The sequence below is a fragment of the Nerophis lumbriciformis genome, linkage group LG29 (assembly GCF_033978685.3).
Source record: "Nerophis lumbriciformis linkage group LG29, RoL_Nlum_v2.1, whole genome shotgun sequence".
Taxonomy (NCBI): domain Eukaryota; kingdom Metazoa; phylum Chordata; class Actinopteri; order Syngnathiformes; family Syngnathidae; genus Nerophis; species Nerophis lumbriciformis.
Window position 1 is genome coordinate 29737657 of NC_084576.2, and position 14844 is coordinate 29752500.

The following is a 14844-nucleotide window of genomic DNA, read 5'->3' on the forward strand; positions in this document are numbered from 1 at the left end:
CAAAAAAGGAAGTTGACTTTTGTACTGGAAAAAATCCCAGTTTTCCCAAAATTCCAGGAATTCCGTAATACCATTTTACTACTTCAACATTTCTCGACCGATTTAAAAAAAATTCCAACACCATTTCAACTAATTCAGACCATTCAAGTTTTTGTTACCATTTTCCAAAAAGTTCCCGCTTTTCCCGAAATTCCCAGATTTTTGGGGAAATTCCCATTGAAATCAATGGGACATTTTTCAAAGTTCCACAACTCCCACATTTTTCATCTGATTCAAACTGTTCCAACTTCAACACATTTCACCACCCTGGAAATTTAAACTATCTTTTTTCCAAGTTAAAAAAAAATCCAGGATTTTCCAGAATTCCTGGTTTCTCAAAGCTCTATTTCCTCCCTTTTTTCTGAGGACTACTCCTTCCACATTTTTCAACGCATTGCAACCGTTCCACCGTCAAAACATTCCTCTTAATCAGGACAAAAAATGAAGTTGTCTTTTGTACTGAAAAAATTCCCAGTTTTCCCAAAATTCCAGGAATTCCGTAATACCATTTTACTACTTCAACATTTCTCGACCGATTTAAAAAAAATTCCAACACCATTTCAACTAATTCAGACCATTCAAGTTTTTGTTATCATTTTCCAAAAAATTCCCGCTTTTCCTGAAATTCCCACATTTTTGGGGAAATTCCCATTGAAATCAATGGGACATTTTTCAAAGTTCCACAACTCCCACATTTTTCATCTGATTCAAACTGTTCCAACTTCAACACATTTCACCATCCTGGAAATTTAAACAACCTTGTTTCCAAGTTAAAAAAAAATCAATGGGACATTTTTCAAAGTTCCACAACTCCCACATTTTCCACCCGATTCAAACCGTTCAGCCTATTCGAGAATCGCGGGCTTTTCCTTGACAAATTCACAGAATTCCAGGTTTTCCGGAACATTTTTCCCATTCAAAATAAATTGGCCATTTTTCAAACTTCCTCCATTTCCACATTTTTCAACCGATTCAAACCATTTCACCTTTAACATATTCCACTCATCGTGGAAATTTCAACTACTTTTTTTTCCAAGCGCAAAAAAATTCCAGGATTTTCCAGAATTCCTGGTTTCTCCAAGCTCTATTTCCTCCCTTTTTTCTGGGGACTAGTCCTTCCACATTTTTCAACGCATTTCAACCGTTCCACCGTCAAAACATTCCTCTTAATCAGGACAAAAAATGAAGTTGACTTTTGTACTGGAAAAATTCCCAGTTTTCCCAAAATTCCAGGAATTCTGTAATACCATTTTACTACTTCAACATTTCTCGACCGATTTAAAAAAAATCCCAACACCATTTCAACTAATTCAGACCATTCAAGTTTTTGTTGCCATTTTCCAAAAAATTACCGCTTTTCCCGAAATTCCCAGATTTTGGGGGAAATTCCCATTGAAATCAATGGGACATTTTTCAAAGTTCCACAACTCCCACATTTTTCATCTGATTCAAACTGTTCCAACTTCAACACATTTCACCATCCTGGAAATTTAAACTACCTTTTTTCCAAGTTAAAAAAAATTCCAGGATTTTCCAGAATTCCTGGTTTCTCAAAGCTCTATTTCCTCCCTTTTTTCTGGGGACTAGTCCTTCCACATTTTTCAACGCATTTCAACCGTTCCACCGTCAAAACATTCCTCTTAATCAGGACAAAAAAGGAAGTTGTTTTTTGTACTGGAAAAATTCCCAGTTTTCCCGAAATTCCATAATACCATTTTACTACTTCAACATTTCTCGACCGATTTAAAAAAATAAATAAAATTCCAACACCAACCATTTCAGTTTTTTTATTACCATTTTCAAAAAAATTCCCGCTTTTCCTGAAATTCCCAGATGTTTTGGAAATTCCCATTGAAATCAATGGGACATTTTTCAAAGTTCCACAACTCCCACATTTTCCACCCGATTCAAACTGTTCAGCCTATTCGAGAATCGCGGGCTTTTCCTTGACAAATTCACAGAATTCCAGGTTTTCCGGAACATTTTTCCCATTCAAAATAAATTGGCCATTTTTCAAACTTCCTTTATTTCCACATTTTTAAACCGATTCAAACCATTCCACCTTCAACATATTCCACTCATCCTGGAAATTTAAACTACCTTTTTTCCCAAGTTAAAAAAAGTTCCAGAATTTTCCAGAATTCCTGGTTTCTCAAAGCTCTATTTCTTCCCTTTTTTCTGGGGACTACTCCTTCCACATTTTTCAACGCATTTCAACCGTTCCACCGTCAAAACATTCCTCTTAATCAGGACAAAAAAGGAAGTTGTCTTTTGTACTGGAAAAATTCCCAGTTTTCCCAAAATTCCAGGAATTCCGTAATACCATTTTACTACTTCAACATTTCTCGACCGATTTAAAAAAAAAAAAAAAATTCCAACACCATTTCAACTAATTCAGACCATTCAAGTTTTTGTTACCATTTTCCAAAAAATTCCCACTTTTCCCGAAATTCCCATTGAAATCAATGGGACATTTTTCAAAGTTCCACAACTCCCACATTTTTCATCTGATTCAAACTGTTCCACCTTCAACACATTTCACCATCCTGGAAATTTAAACTACCTTTTTTCCCAAGTTAAAAAAAATTCCAGAATTTTCCAGAATTCCTGGTTTCTCAAAGCTCTTATTTCCTCCCTTTTTTCCTGGCCACTACTCCTTCCACATTTTTCAACGCATTTCCACTGTTCCACCGTCAAAACATTCCTCTTAATCAGGACAAAAAAGGAAGTTGACTTTTGTACTGGAAAAAATCCCAGTTTTCCCAAAATTCCAGGAATTCCGTAATACCATTTTACTACTTCAACATTTCTCGACCGATTTAAAAAAAAATCCCAACACCATTTCAACTAATTCAGACCATTCAAGTTTTTACCATTTTCCAAAAAGTTCCCGCTTTTCCCGAAATTCCCAGATTTTTGGGGAAATTCCCATTGAAATCAATGGGACATTTTTCAAAGTTCCACAACTCCCACATTTTTCATCTGATTCAAACTGTTCCAACTTCAACACATTTCACCATCCTGGAAATTTAAACTACCTTTTTTCCAAGTTCAAAAAAATTCCAGGATTTTCCAGAATTCCTGGTTTCTCAAAGCTCTATTTCCTCCCTTTTTTCTGGGGACTAGTCCTTCCACATTTTTCAACGCATTGCAACCGTTCCACCGTCAAAACATTCCTCTTAATCAGAACAAAAAAGGAAGTTGTCTTTTGTACTAGAAAAATTCCCAGTTTTCCCAAAATTCCAGGAATTCCGTAATACCATTTTACTACTTCAACACTTTTCACCCGATTCAAACCGTTCCAACTTCAAACTGTTCAGCCTATTTCCGGGATCGAGGGCTTTCCCTTGACAAACTCAAAAAATTCCCAGAATACCAGGTTTACCGGGACATTTTTCCCATTCAAAATGAGTTGGCCATTTTTCAAACTTCCACCATTTCCACATTTTTCAACCGATTCAAACCATTCCACCTTCAACACCATCCTGGAACTTGAAACTACAGGATTTTCCAGAATTCCTGGTTTTCCAAAGCCTTATTTCTATCCTTTTTTCTGGTGACTACTCCTTCCACATTTTTCTACGCATTTCAACCGTTCCACCGTCAAAACATTCCTCTTAAATTCCCGATTTTCCCAAAATTCTATAATACCATTTTTCAATTCAATATGTTTCTACTTCAATATTTCTCGACCGATTTTAAAAAAATTCCAACACCAACCATTTCAACTCATTCAAGTCTGTTTTTTTTTTACCATTTTCAAAAAAATTCCCGCTTTTCCCGAAATTCCCAGAGTTTTTGGAAATTCCTATTGAAATCAATGGGACATTCTTCAAAGTTCCACAACTCCCACATTTTTTATCTGATTCCAACTGTTCCAACTTCAAAATATTCAGCCTGTTAAGGAATTGTGTGCTCTACTTCAACAATTCTAAAAAAAAATTCCAGGATTTCAGTTCAATTTCAGCATTGGAGCATTCACACGCAATCCCTTCAGCAATTGCCTCATCCAGTTAAACTTCTACTTCTACAGATTTTGGCGCGCTCTACCTTCCACATTTTTCAACCGATTCAAACCATTCCACCTTTAACATATTCCACTCATCGTGGAAATTTAAACTACCTTTTTTCCAAGTTCAAAAAAATTCCAGGATTTTCCAGAATTCCTGGTTTCTCAAAGCTCTATTTCCTCCCTTTTTTTCTGGGGACTAGTCCTTCCACATTTTTCAACGCATTTCAACCGTTCCACCGTCAAAACATTCCTCTTAATCAGGACAAAAAATGAAGTTGTCTTTTGGACTGGAAAAATTCCCAGTTTTCCCAAAATTCCAGGAATTCCGTAATACCATTTTACTACTTCAACATTTCTCGACCGATTTAAAAAAAATCCCAACACCATTTCAACTAATTCAGACCATTCAAGTTTTTGTTATCATTTTCCAAAAAATTCCCGCTTTTCCTGAAATTCCCACATTTTTGGGGAAATTCCCATTGAAATCAATGGGACATTTTTCAATGTTCCACAACTCCCACATTTTCCATCTGATTCAAACTGTTCCAACTTCAACACATTTCACCATCCTGGAAATTTAAACTACCTTTTTTCCAAGTTCAAAAAAATTCCAGGATTTTCCAGAATTCCTGGTTTCTCAAAGCTCTATTTCCTCCCTTTTTTCTGGGGACTAGTCCTTCCACATTTTTCAACGCATTTCAACCGTTCCACCGTCAAAACATTCCTCTTAATCAGGACAAAAAATGAAGTTGGCTTTTGTACTGGAAAAATTCCCAGTTTTCCCAAAATTCCAGGAATTCCATAATATCATTTTACTACTTCAACATGTCTCGACCGATTTAAAAAAAATCCCAACACCATTTCAACTAATTCAGACCATTCAAGTTTTTGTTATCATTTTCCAAAAAATTCCAGCTTTTCCTGAAATTCCCACATTTTTGGGGAAATTCCCATTGAAATCAATGGGACATTTTTCAATGTTCCACAACTCCCACATTTTTCATCTGATTCAAACTGTTCCAACTTCAACACATTTCACCATCCTGGAAATTTAAACTACCTTTTTTCCAAGTTCAAAAACATTCCAGGATTTTCCAGAATTCCTGGTTTCTCAAAGCTCTATTTCCTCCCTTTTTTCTGGGGACTAGTCCTTCCACATTTTTCAACGCATTTCAACCGTTCCACCGTCAAAACATTCCTCTTAATCAGGACAAAAAATGAAGTTGACTTTTGTACTGGAAAAATTCCCAGTTTTCCCAAAATTCCAGGAATTCCGTAATACCATTTTACTACTTCAACATTTCTTGACCGATTTAAAAAAAAAATCCAACACCATTTCAACTCATTCAGACCATTCAAGTTTTTGTTACCATTTTCCAAAAAATTCCCGCTTTTCCCGAAATTCCCAGATTTTTGGGGAAATTCCCATTGAAATCAATGGGACATTTTTCAAAGTTCCACAACTCCCACATTTTTCATCTGATTCAAACTGTTCCAACTTCAACACATTTCACCATCCTGGAAATTTAAACTACCTTTTTTCCAAGTTCAAAAAAATTCCAGGATTTTCCAGAATTCCTGGTTTCTCAAAGCTCTATTTCCTCCCTTTTTTCTGGGGACTAGTCCTTCCACATTTTTCAACGCATTTCAACCGTTCCACCGTCAAAACATTCCTCTTAATCAGGACAAAAAATGAAGTTGGCTTTTGTACTGGAAAAATTCCCAGTTTTCCCAAAATTCCAGGAATTCCATAATATCATTTTACTACTTCAACATGTCTCGACCGATTTAAAAAAAATCCCAACACCATTTCAACTAATTCAGACCATTCAAGTTTTTGTTATCATTTTCCAAAAAATTCCAGCTTTTCCTGAAATTCCCACATTTTTGGGGAAATTCCCATTGAAATCAATGGGACATTTTTCAATGTTCCACAACTCCCACATTTTTCATCTGATTCAAACTGTTCCAACTTCAACACATTTCACCATCCTGGAAATTTAAACTACCTTTTTTCCAAGTTCAAAAACATTCCAGGATTTTCCAGAATTCCTGGTTTCTCAAAGCTCTATTTCCTCCCTTTTTTCTGGGGACTAGTCCTTCCACATTTTTCAACGCATTTCAACCGTTCCACCGTCAAAACATTCCTCTTAATCAGGACAAAAAATGAAGTTGACTTTTGTACTGGAAAAATTCCCAGTTTTCCCAAAATTCCAGGAATTCCGTAATACCATTTTACTACTTCAACATTTCTTGACCGATTTAAAAAAAAATCCAACACCATTTCAACTCATTCAGACCATTCAAGTTTTCGTTGCCATTTTCCAAAAAGTTCCCGCTTTTCCCGAAATTCCCAGATTTTGGGGGAAATTCCCATTGAAATCAATGGGACATTTTTCAAAGTTCCACAACTCCTACATTTTTCATCTGATTCAAACTGTTCCAACTTCAACACATTTCACCATCCTGGAAATTTAAACTACCTTTTTTCCAAGTTCAAAAAAATTCAAGGATTTTTCAGAATTCCTGGTTTCTCAAAGCTCTATTTCCTCCCCTTTTTTCTGGCGACTACTCCTTCCACATTGTTCAACGCATTTCAACCGTTCCACCGTCAAAACATTCCTCTTAATCAGGACAAAAAAGGAAGTTGTTTTTTGTACTGGAAAAATTCCCAGTTTTCCCGAAATTCCATAATACCATTTTACTACTTCAACATTTCTCGACCGATTTAAAAAAAAAAAAAAAAAAAAATTCCAACACCAACCATTTCAACTCATTCAGACCATTAAAGTTTTTTTATTACCATTTTCAAAAAAATTCCCGCTTTTCCCGTAATTCCCAGATGTTTTGGAAATTCCCATTGAAATCAATGGGACATTTTTCAAAGTTCCACAACTCCCACATTTTCCACCCGATTCAAACCGTTCAGCCTATTCGAGAATCGCGGGCTTTTCCTTGACAAATTCCCAGAATTCCAGGTTTTCCGGAACATTTTTCCCATTCTAAATAAATTGGCCATTTTTCAAACTTCCTCCATTTCCACATTTTTAAACCGATTCAAACCATTCCACCTTCAACATATTCCACTCATCCTGGAAATTTAAACTACTTTTTTTCCAAGTTCAAAAAAATTCCAGGATTTTCCAGAATTCCTGGTTTCTCAAAGCTCTATTTCCTCCCTTTTTTCTGGGGACTAGTCCTTCCACATTTTTCAACGCATTTCAACCGTTCCACCGTCAAAACATTCCTCTTAATCAGGACAAAAAAGGAAGTTGTCTTTTGTACTAGAAAAATTCCCGATTTTCCCGAAATTCTATAATACCATTTTTCAATTCAACATGTTACTACTTCAACATTTCTCGACCGATTTAAAAAAAATTCCAACACCAACCATTTCAACTCATTCAAGTTTTGTTTTTTTTACCATTTTCAAAAAAATTCCCGCTTTTCCCGAAATTCCCAGAGTTTTTGGAAATTCCTATTGAAATCAATGGGACATTCTTCAAAGTTCCACAACTCCCACATTTTTTCATCTGATTCCAACTGTTCCAACTTCAAAATATTCAGCCTGTTAAGGAATTGTGTGCTCTACTTCAACAATTCTAAAAAAAAATTCCAGGATTTCAGTTCAATTTCAGCATTGGAGCATTCACACGCAATCCCTTCAGCAATTGCCTCATCTAGTTAAACTTCTACTTCTACAGATTTTGGCGCGCTCTACCTTCCACACTTTTCACCAGATTCAAACCGTTCCAACTTCAAACTGTTCAGCCTATTACCGGAATCGCGGGCTTTCCCTTGACAAACTCCAAAAATTCCCAGAATCCCAGGTTTACCGGGACATTTTTCCCATTTAAAATGAGTTGGCCATTTTTCAAACTTCCACTATTTCCACATTTTTCAACCGATTCAAACCATTCCACCTTTAACATATTCCACTCATCCTGGAAATTTAAACTACCTTTTTTCCAAGTTCAAAAAAATTCCAGGATTTTCCAGAATTCCTGGTTTCTCAAAGCTCTATTTCCTCCCTTTTTTCTGGGGACTAGTCCTTCCACATTTTTCAACGCATTTCAACCGTTCCACCGTCAAAATATTCCTCTTAATCAGGACAAAAAAGGAAGTTGACTTTTGTACTGGAAAAATTCCCAGTTTTCCCAAAATTCCAGGAATTCCGTAATACCATTTTACTACTTCAACATTTCTCGACCAAAATTCCAACACAATTTCAACTAATTCAGACCATTCAAGTTTTTGTTACCATTTTCCAAAAAATTCCCGCTTTTCCTGAATTTCCCAGATTTTTGGGGAAATTCCCATTGAAATCAATGGGACATTTTTCAAAGTTCCACAACTCCCACATTTTTCATCTGATTCAAACTGTTCCAACTTCAACACATTTCACCATCCTGGAAATTTAAACTACCTTTTTTCCAAGTAAAACAAAATTCCTGGGTTTTCCAGAATTCCTGGTTTCCAAAGCCTTATTTCCACCCTTTTTTCTGGCGACTACTCCTTCCACATTTTTCTACGCATTTCAACCGTTCCACCGTCAAAACATTCCTCTTAATCAGGACAAAAAACAAAGTTGTTTTTTGAACTGGAAAAATTCCAGATTTTCCCGAAATTCTATAATACAATTTTTCAATTCAACATGTTACTACTTCAACATTTCTCGACCGGTTTAAAAAAAATTCCAACACCAACCATTTCAACTCATTCAAGTTTTTTTTTTTTTTTTTTTTTACCATTTTCAAAAAAAATCCCGCTTTTCCCGAAATTCCCAGAGTTTTTGGAAATTCCCATTGAAATCAATGGGACATTTTTCAGAGTTCCACAACTCCCACATTTTCCACCCGATTCAAACTGTTCAGCCTATTCGAGAATCGCTGGCTTTTCCTTGACAAATTCACAGAATTCCAGGTTTTCCGAGACATTTTTCCCATTCAAAATAAATTGGCCATTTTTCAAACTTCCTCCATTTCCACATTTTTCAACCGATTCAAACCATTCCACCTTTAACATATTCCACTCATCCTGGAAATTTAAACTACCTTTTTTCCAAGTAAAAAAAAATTCCTGGATTTTCCAGAATTCCTGGTTTCCAAAGCCTTATTTCCACCCTTTTTTCTGGCGACTACTCCTTCCACATTTTTCTACGCATTTCAACCGTTCCACCGTCAAAACATTCCTCTTAATCAGGACAAAAAACAAAGTTGTTTTTTGAACTGGAAAAATTCCCGATTTTCCCGAAATTCTATAATACCATTTTTCAATTCAACATGTTACTACTTCAACATTTCTTGACCGATTTAAAAAAAATTCCAACACCAACCATTTCAACTCATTCAAGTTTTTTTTTTTTACCATTTTCAAAAAAATTCCCGCTTTTCCCGAAATTCCCAGAGTTTTTGGAAATTCCTATTGAAATCAATGGGACATTCTTCAAAGTTCCACAACTCCCACATTTTTTATCTGATTCCAACTGTTCCAACTTCAAAATATTCAGCCTGTTAAGGAATTGTGTGTTCTATTTCAACAATTCTAAAAAAAAATTCCAGGATTTCAGTTCAACTTCAGCATTGGAGCATTCACACGCAATCCCTTCAGCAATTGCCTCATCTAGTTAAACTTCTACTTCTACAGATTTTGCCGCGCTCTACCTTCCACACTTTTCACCCGATTCAAACCGTTCCAACTTCAAACTGTTCAGCCTATTTCCGGAATCGCGGGCTTTCCCTTGACAGATTCCAAAAATTCCCAGATTTCCCAGAATTCCAGGTTTTCGGGACATTTTTCCCATTCAAAATGAATTGGCCATTTTTCAACCGATTCAAACCATTCCACCTTTAACATATTCCACTCATCCTGGAAATTTAAACTATTTTTTTCCAAGTTCAAAAAAATTCCAGGATTTTCCAGAATTCCTGGTTTCTCAAAGCTCTATTTCCTCTCTTTTTTCTGGGGACTAGTCCTTCCACATTTTTCAACGCATTTCAACCGTTCCACCGTCAAAACATTCCTCTTAATCAGGACAAAAAAGGAAGTTGACTTTTGTACTGGAAAAAATCCCAGTTTTCTCAAAATTCCAGGAATTCCGTAATACCATTTTACTACTTCAACATTTCTCGACCGATTTAAAAAAAATTCCAACACCATTTCAACTAATTCAGACCATTCAAGTTTTTGTTACCATTTTCCAAAAAATTCCCAGATTTTTGGAGGAAATTCCCATTGAAATCAATGGGACATTTTTCAAAGTTCCACAACTCCCACATTTTTCATCTGATTCAAACTGTTCCAACTTCAACACATTTCACCATCCTGGAAATTTAAACTACCTTTTTTCCAAGTTAAAAAAAATTCCTGGATTTTCCAGAATTCCTGGTTTCCAAAGCTTTATTTCCACCCTTTTTTCTGGGGACTAGTCCTTCCACATTTTTCTACGCATTTCAACCGTTCCACCGTCAAAACATTCCTCTTAATCAGGACAAAAAACAAAGTTGTTTTTTGAACTGGAAAAATTCCCGATTTTCCCGAAATTCTATAATACCATTTTTCAATTCAACATGTTACTACTTCAACATTTCTCGACCGATTTAAAAAAAATTCCAACACCAACCATTTCAACTCATTCAAGTTTTTGTTTTTTTACCATTTTCAAAAAAATTCCCGCTTTTCCCGAAATTCCCAGAGTTTTTGGAAATTCCTATTGAAATCAATGGGACATTCTTCAAAGTTCCACAACTCCCACATTTTTTTATCTGATTCCAACTGTTCCAACTTCAAAATATTCAGCCTGTTAAGGAATTGTGTGCTCTACTTCAACAATTCTAAAAAAAAATTCCAGGATTTCAGTTCAATTTCAGCATTGGAGCATTCACACGCAATCCCTTCAGCAATTGCCTCATCTAGTTAAACTTCTACTTCTACAGATTTTGCCGCGCTCTACCTTCCACACTTTTCACCCGATTCAAACCGTTCCAACTTCAAACTGTTCAGCCTATTTCCGGAATCGCGGGCTTTCCCTTGACAAATTCCAAAAATTCCCAGATTTCCCAGAATTCCAGGTTTTCGGGACATTTTTCCCATTCAAAATGAATTGGCCATTTTTCAACCGATTCAAACCATTCCACCTTTAACATATTCCACTCATCCTGGAAATTTAAACTATTTTTTTCCAAGTTCAAAAAAATTCCAGAATTTTCCAGAATTCCTGGTTTCTCAAAGCTCTATTTCCTCCCTTTTTTCTGAGGACTAGTCCTTCCACATTTTTCAACGCATTTCAACCGTTCCACCGTCAAAACATTCCTCTTAATCAGGACAAAAAATTAAGTTGTCTTTTGAACTGGAAGAATTCCCAGTTTTCCCAAAATTCCAGGAATTCCGTAATACCATTTTACTACTTCAACATTTCTCGACCGATTTAAAAAAAATTCCAACACCATTTCAACTAATTCAGACCACTTATCATTTTCCAAAAAATTCCCGCTTTTCCTGAAATTCCCAGATTTTTGGGGAAATTCCCATTGAAATCAATGGGACATTTTTCAATGTTCCACAACTCCCACATTTTTCATCTGATTCAAACTGTTCCAACTTCAACACATTTCACCATCCTGGAAATTTAAACTACCTTTTTTCCAAGTTAAAAAAATTTCCTGGATTTTCCAGAATTCCTGGTTTCCAAAGCCTTATTTCCACCCTTTTTTCTGGCGACTACTCCTTCCACATTTTTCTATGCATTTCAACCGTTCCACCGTCAAAACATTCCTCTTAATCAGGACAAAAAACAAAGTTGTTTTTTGAACTGGAAAAATTCCCGATTTTCCCGAAATTCTATAATACCATTTTTCAATTCAACATGTTACTACTTCAACATTTCTCGACCGATTTAAAAAAAATTCCAACACCTACCATTTCAACTCATTCAAGGTTTTTTTTTACCATTTTCAAAAAAATTCCCGCTTTTCCCGAAATTTCCAGATTTTTTGGAAATTCCTATTGAAATTAATGGGACATTCTTCAAAGTTCCACAACTCCCACATTTTTTATCTGATTCAAACTGTTCCAACTTCAAAATATTCAGCCTGTTAAGGAATTGTGTGCTCTACTTCAACAATTCTAAAACAAATTCCAGGATTTTCCAGAATTCCTGGTTTCTCAAAGCTCTATTTCCTCCCTTTTTTCTGAGGACTAGTCCTTCCACATTTTTCAACGCATTTCAACCGTTCCACCGTCAAAACATTCCTCTTAATCAGGACAAAAAATTAGGTTGTCTTTTGAACTGGAAAAATTCCCAGTTTTCCCAAAATTCCAGGAATTCCGTAATACCATTTTACTACTTCAACACTTTTCACCCGATTCAAACCGTTCCAAGTTCAAAAAAATTCCAGAATTTTCCAGAATTCCTGGTTTCTCAAAGCTCTATTTCCTCCCTTTTTTCTGAGGACTAGTCCTTCCACATTTTTCAACGCATTTCAACCGTTCCACCGTCAAAACATTCCTCTTAATCAGGACAAAAAATTAAGTTGTCTTTTGAACTGGAAAAATTCCCAGTTTTCCCAAAATTCCAGGAATTCCGTAATACCATTTTACTACCGTACTTCAACACTTTTCACCCGATTCAAACCGTTCCAACTTCAAACTGTTCAGCCTATTTCCGGAATCGCGGGCTTTCCCTTGACAAACTCCAAAAATTCCCAGAATCCCAGGTTTACCGGGACATTTTTCCCATTCAAAATGAGTTGGCCATTTTTCAAACTTCCACCATTTCCACATTTTTCAACCGATTCAAACCATTCCACCTTCAACACCATCCTGGAAATTTAAACTACAGGATTTTCCAGAAAGCCTTATTTCTATCCTTTTTTCTGGCGACTACGCCTTCCACAGTTTTTCTACCGTACCTACTATACGGCAACAACAAACACTCAAAAGGAAAGCAAAATCAAATGACATGTAATATTAATGTAATATTTAATGCATTTATCATTTATACCCTGTGTAAGGCACAGGTGTCAGTGAACGCATCAGTTGCTTTTAAGTGTGGTGCTGAAAAGGAACGAGTTCCATGAAGTCCAGCAGTCTGTGTCTTTTCCCACGGTTACATGATAACCAAAAGCTTCACTCGACACCCGTCGGACAAACAAAGGTAGAACTTAATACAGTATTCAGGCCACGCTCAAGAGAAAGGAAACATGTCATACTGTTACGCAAACACATTTTAAAAGTTGCAATGTTAAGAGAAGTTGTATTGCAAAATAATCCTGACTTCATAAGAATAAAGTTTGTGATGTAATAGTCATGTGACAAGATTACAAGTTTTATCAGGAACATTTGTGGAAAATTAGGTAAGGAAAGTCGTAATACTATGACAAAAATAACATCATAGTTGGACTATTTAAGAAAAAAAATGTATTATAGGTTTGTTCTTGTATTAAAGTCATATTATTGTGAGAATAGGGACGTAACCTAGATTTTACACTTTGCACCTAGAACGGGGGTCAGCAACCCGAGGCTCTAGAGCCACATGCGGCTCTTTAGCGGCGCCCTGGTGGCTCCATGGAGCTTTTTCAAAAATGTATAGAAATGGAAAAGAAATGGGGTGGAAAATATATTTTTTGTTGTAACGTGGTTTCTGTAGGAGGAAAAACACAACACAAGCCTTCCTAATTGTTAGAAAGCCCACTGTTTGATATGTTTGTGTTTATACTTCACTGATGAGAGTATTTGGCGAGCGTCATTTTGTCCTACTAATTTCAGTGGCCCTTGAACTCACCGTTGTGTGGACTGTGACTCAACAGTTTGTTTACATGTACAACTTTCTCCGACGCTGCCACAGAAAAACGTGTTTTAAGCCATTCCTTTTTTGTCTCATTTTGTCCACCAAACGTTTTATACTGTGCGTGAATGCACACAGGTGAGCTTTTGTTGATATAATTGACTTGTTATGGAGTGCTAATAAGGCATATTTATGTGTTACCATCATTATTACACTTTTAATTTTCTTTGCGGCTCCAGACAGATTATTTTTTTGTATTTTTGGTCCAATATGGCTCTTTCAACATTTTGGGTTGCCGACCCCTGACCTAGAACAATCCGGATGGCTCTTTTCCTCTTTGGTCCGGGGGACACGACGTCCACAGTTTCCAAAAACAACTTGAAATGTGGACTCGTCAGACCACAGAACACTTTTCCACTTTGCATCAGTCCATCTTAGATGAGCGAAGCCGGCGGCGTTTCTGGGTGTTGTTGATAAATGGCTTTGGCTTTGCATAGTAGAGTTTTAACTTGCACTTACAGATGTAGCGACCAACTGTAGTTACTGACAGTGGGTTTCTGAAGTGTTCCTGAGCCCATGTGGTGATATCCTTTACACACTGATGTCGCTTTTTGATGCAGTACCGCCTGAGGGATCCAAAGTCTGTAATATCGCTTACGTGCAGTGATTTCTCCAGATTTTACTATAGAATGTAGTGTTTTTTGCAACATATTACAGTAAATGGAAGCACTTCACCGTCGTTTTTATTTTATTCTGGCAACTGAGCTGCCAATTTTTTACAGTTAAAACTGTGGTACTGTTTTACCATTAACAGTAAAAATAGCAACCATAGATCTTACAGTAATAACACTAGCAGCTCAGTCCACAGAATTTCCCGTAAAAAACAGCGGAAAGAGTTTTTTCAATTGACAGTAATAAGCTGTAAAAAAATTTTTTTACATTTTACAGTCAAATGTGTTGTCATTTTTACAGTGCACAATTTGATGGATAACTTGCTCTAAAACCATAA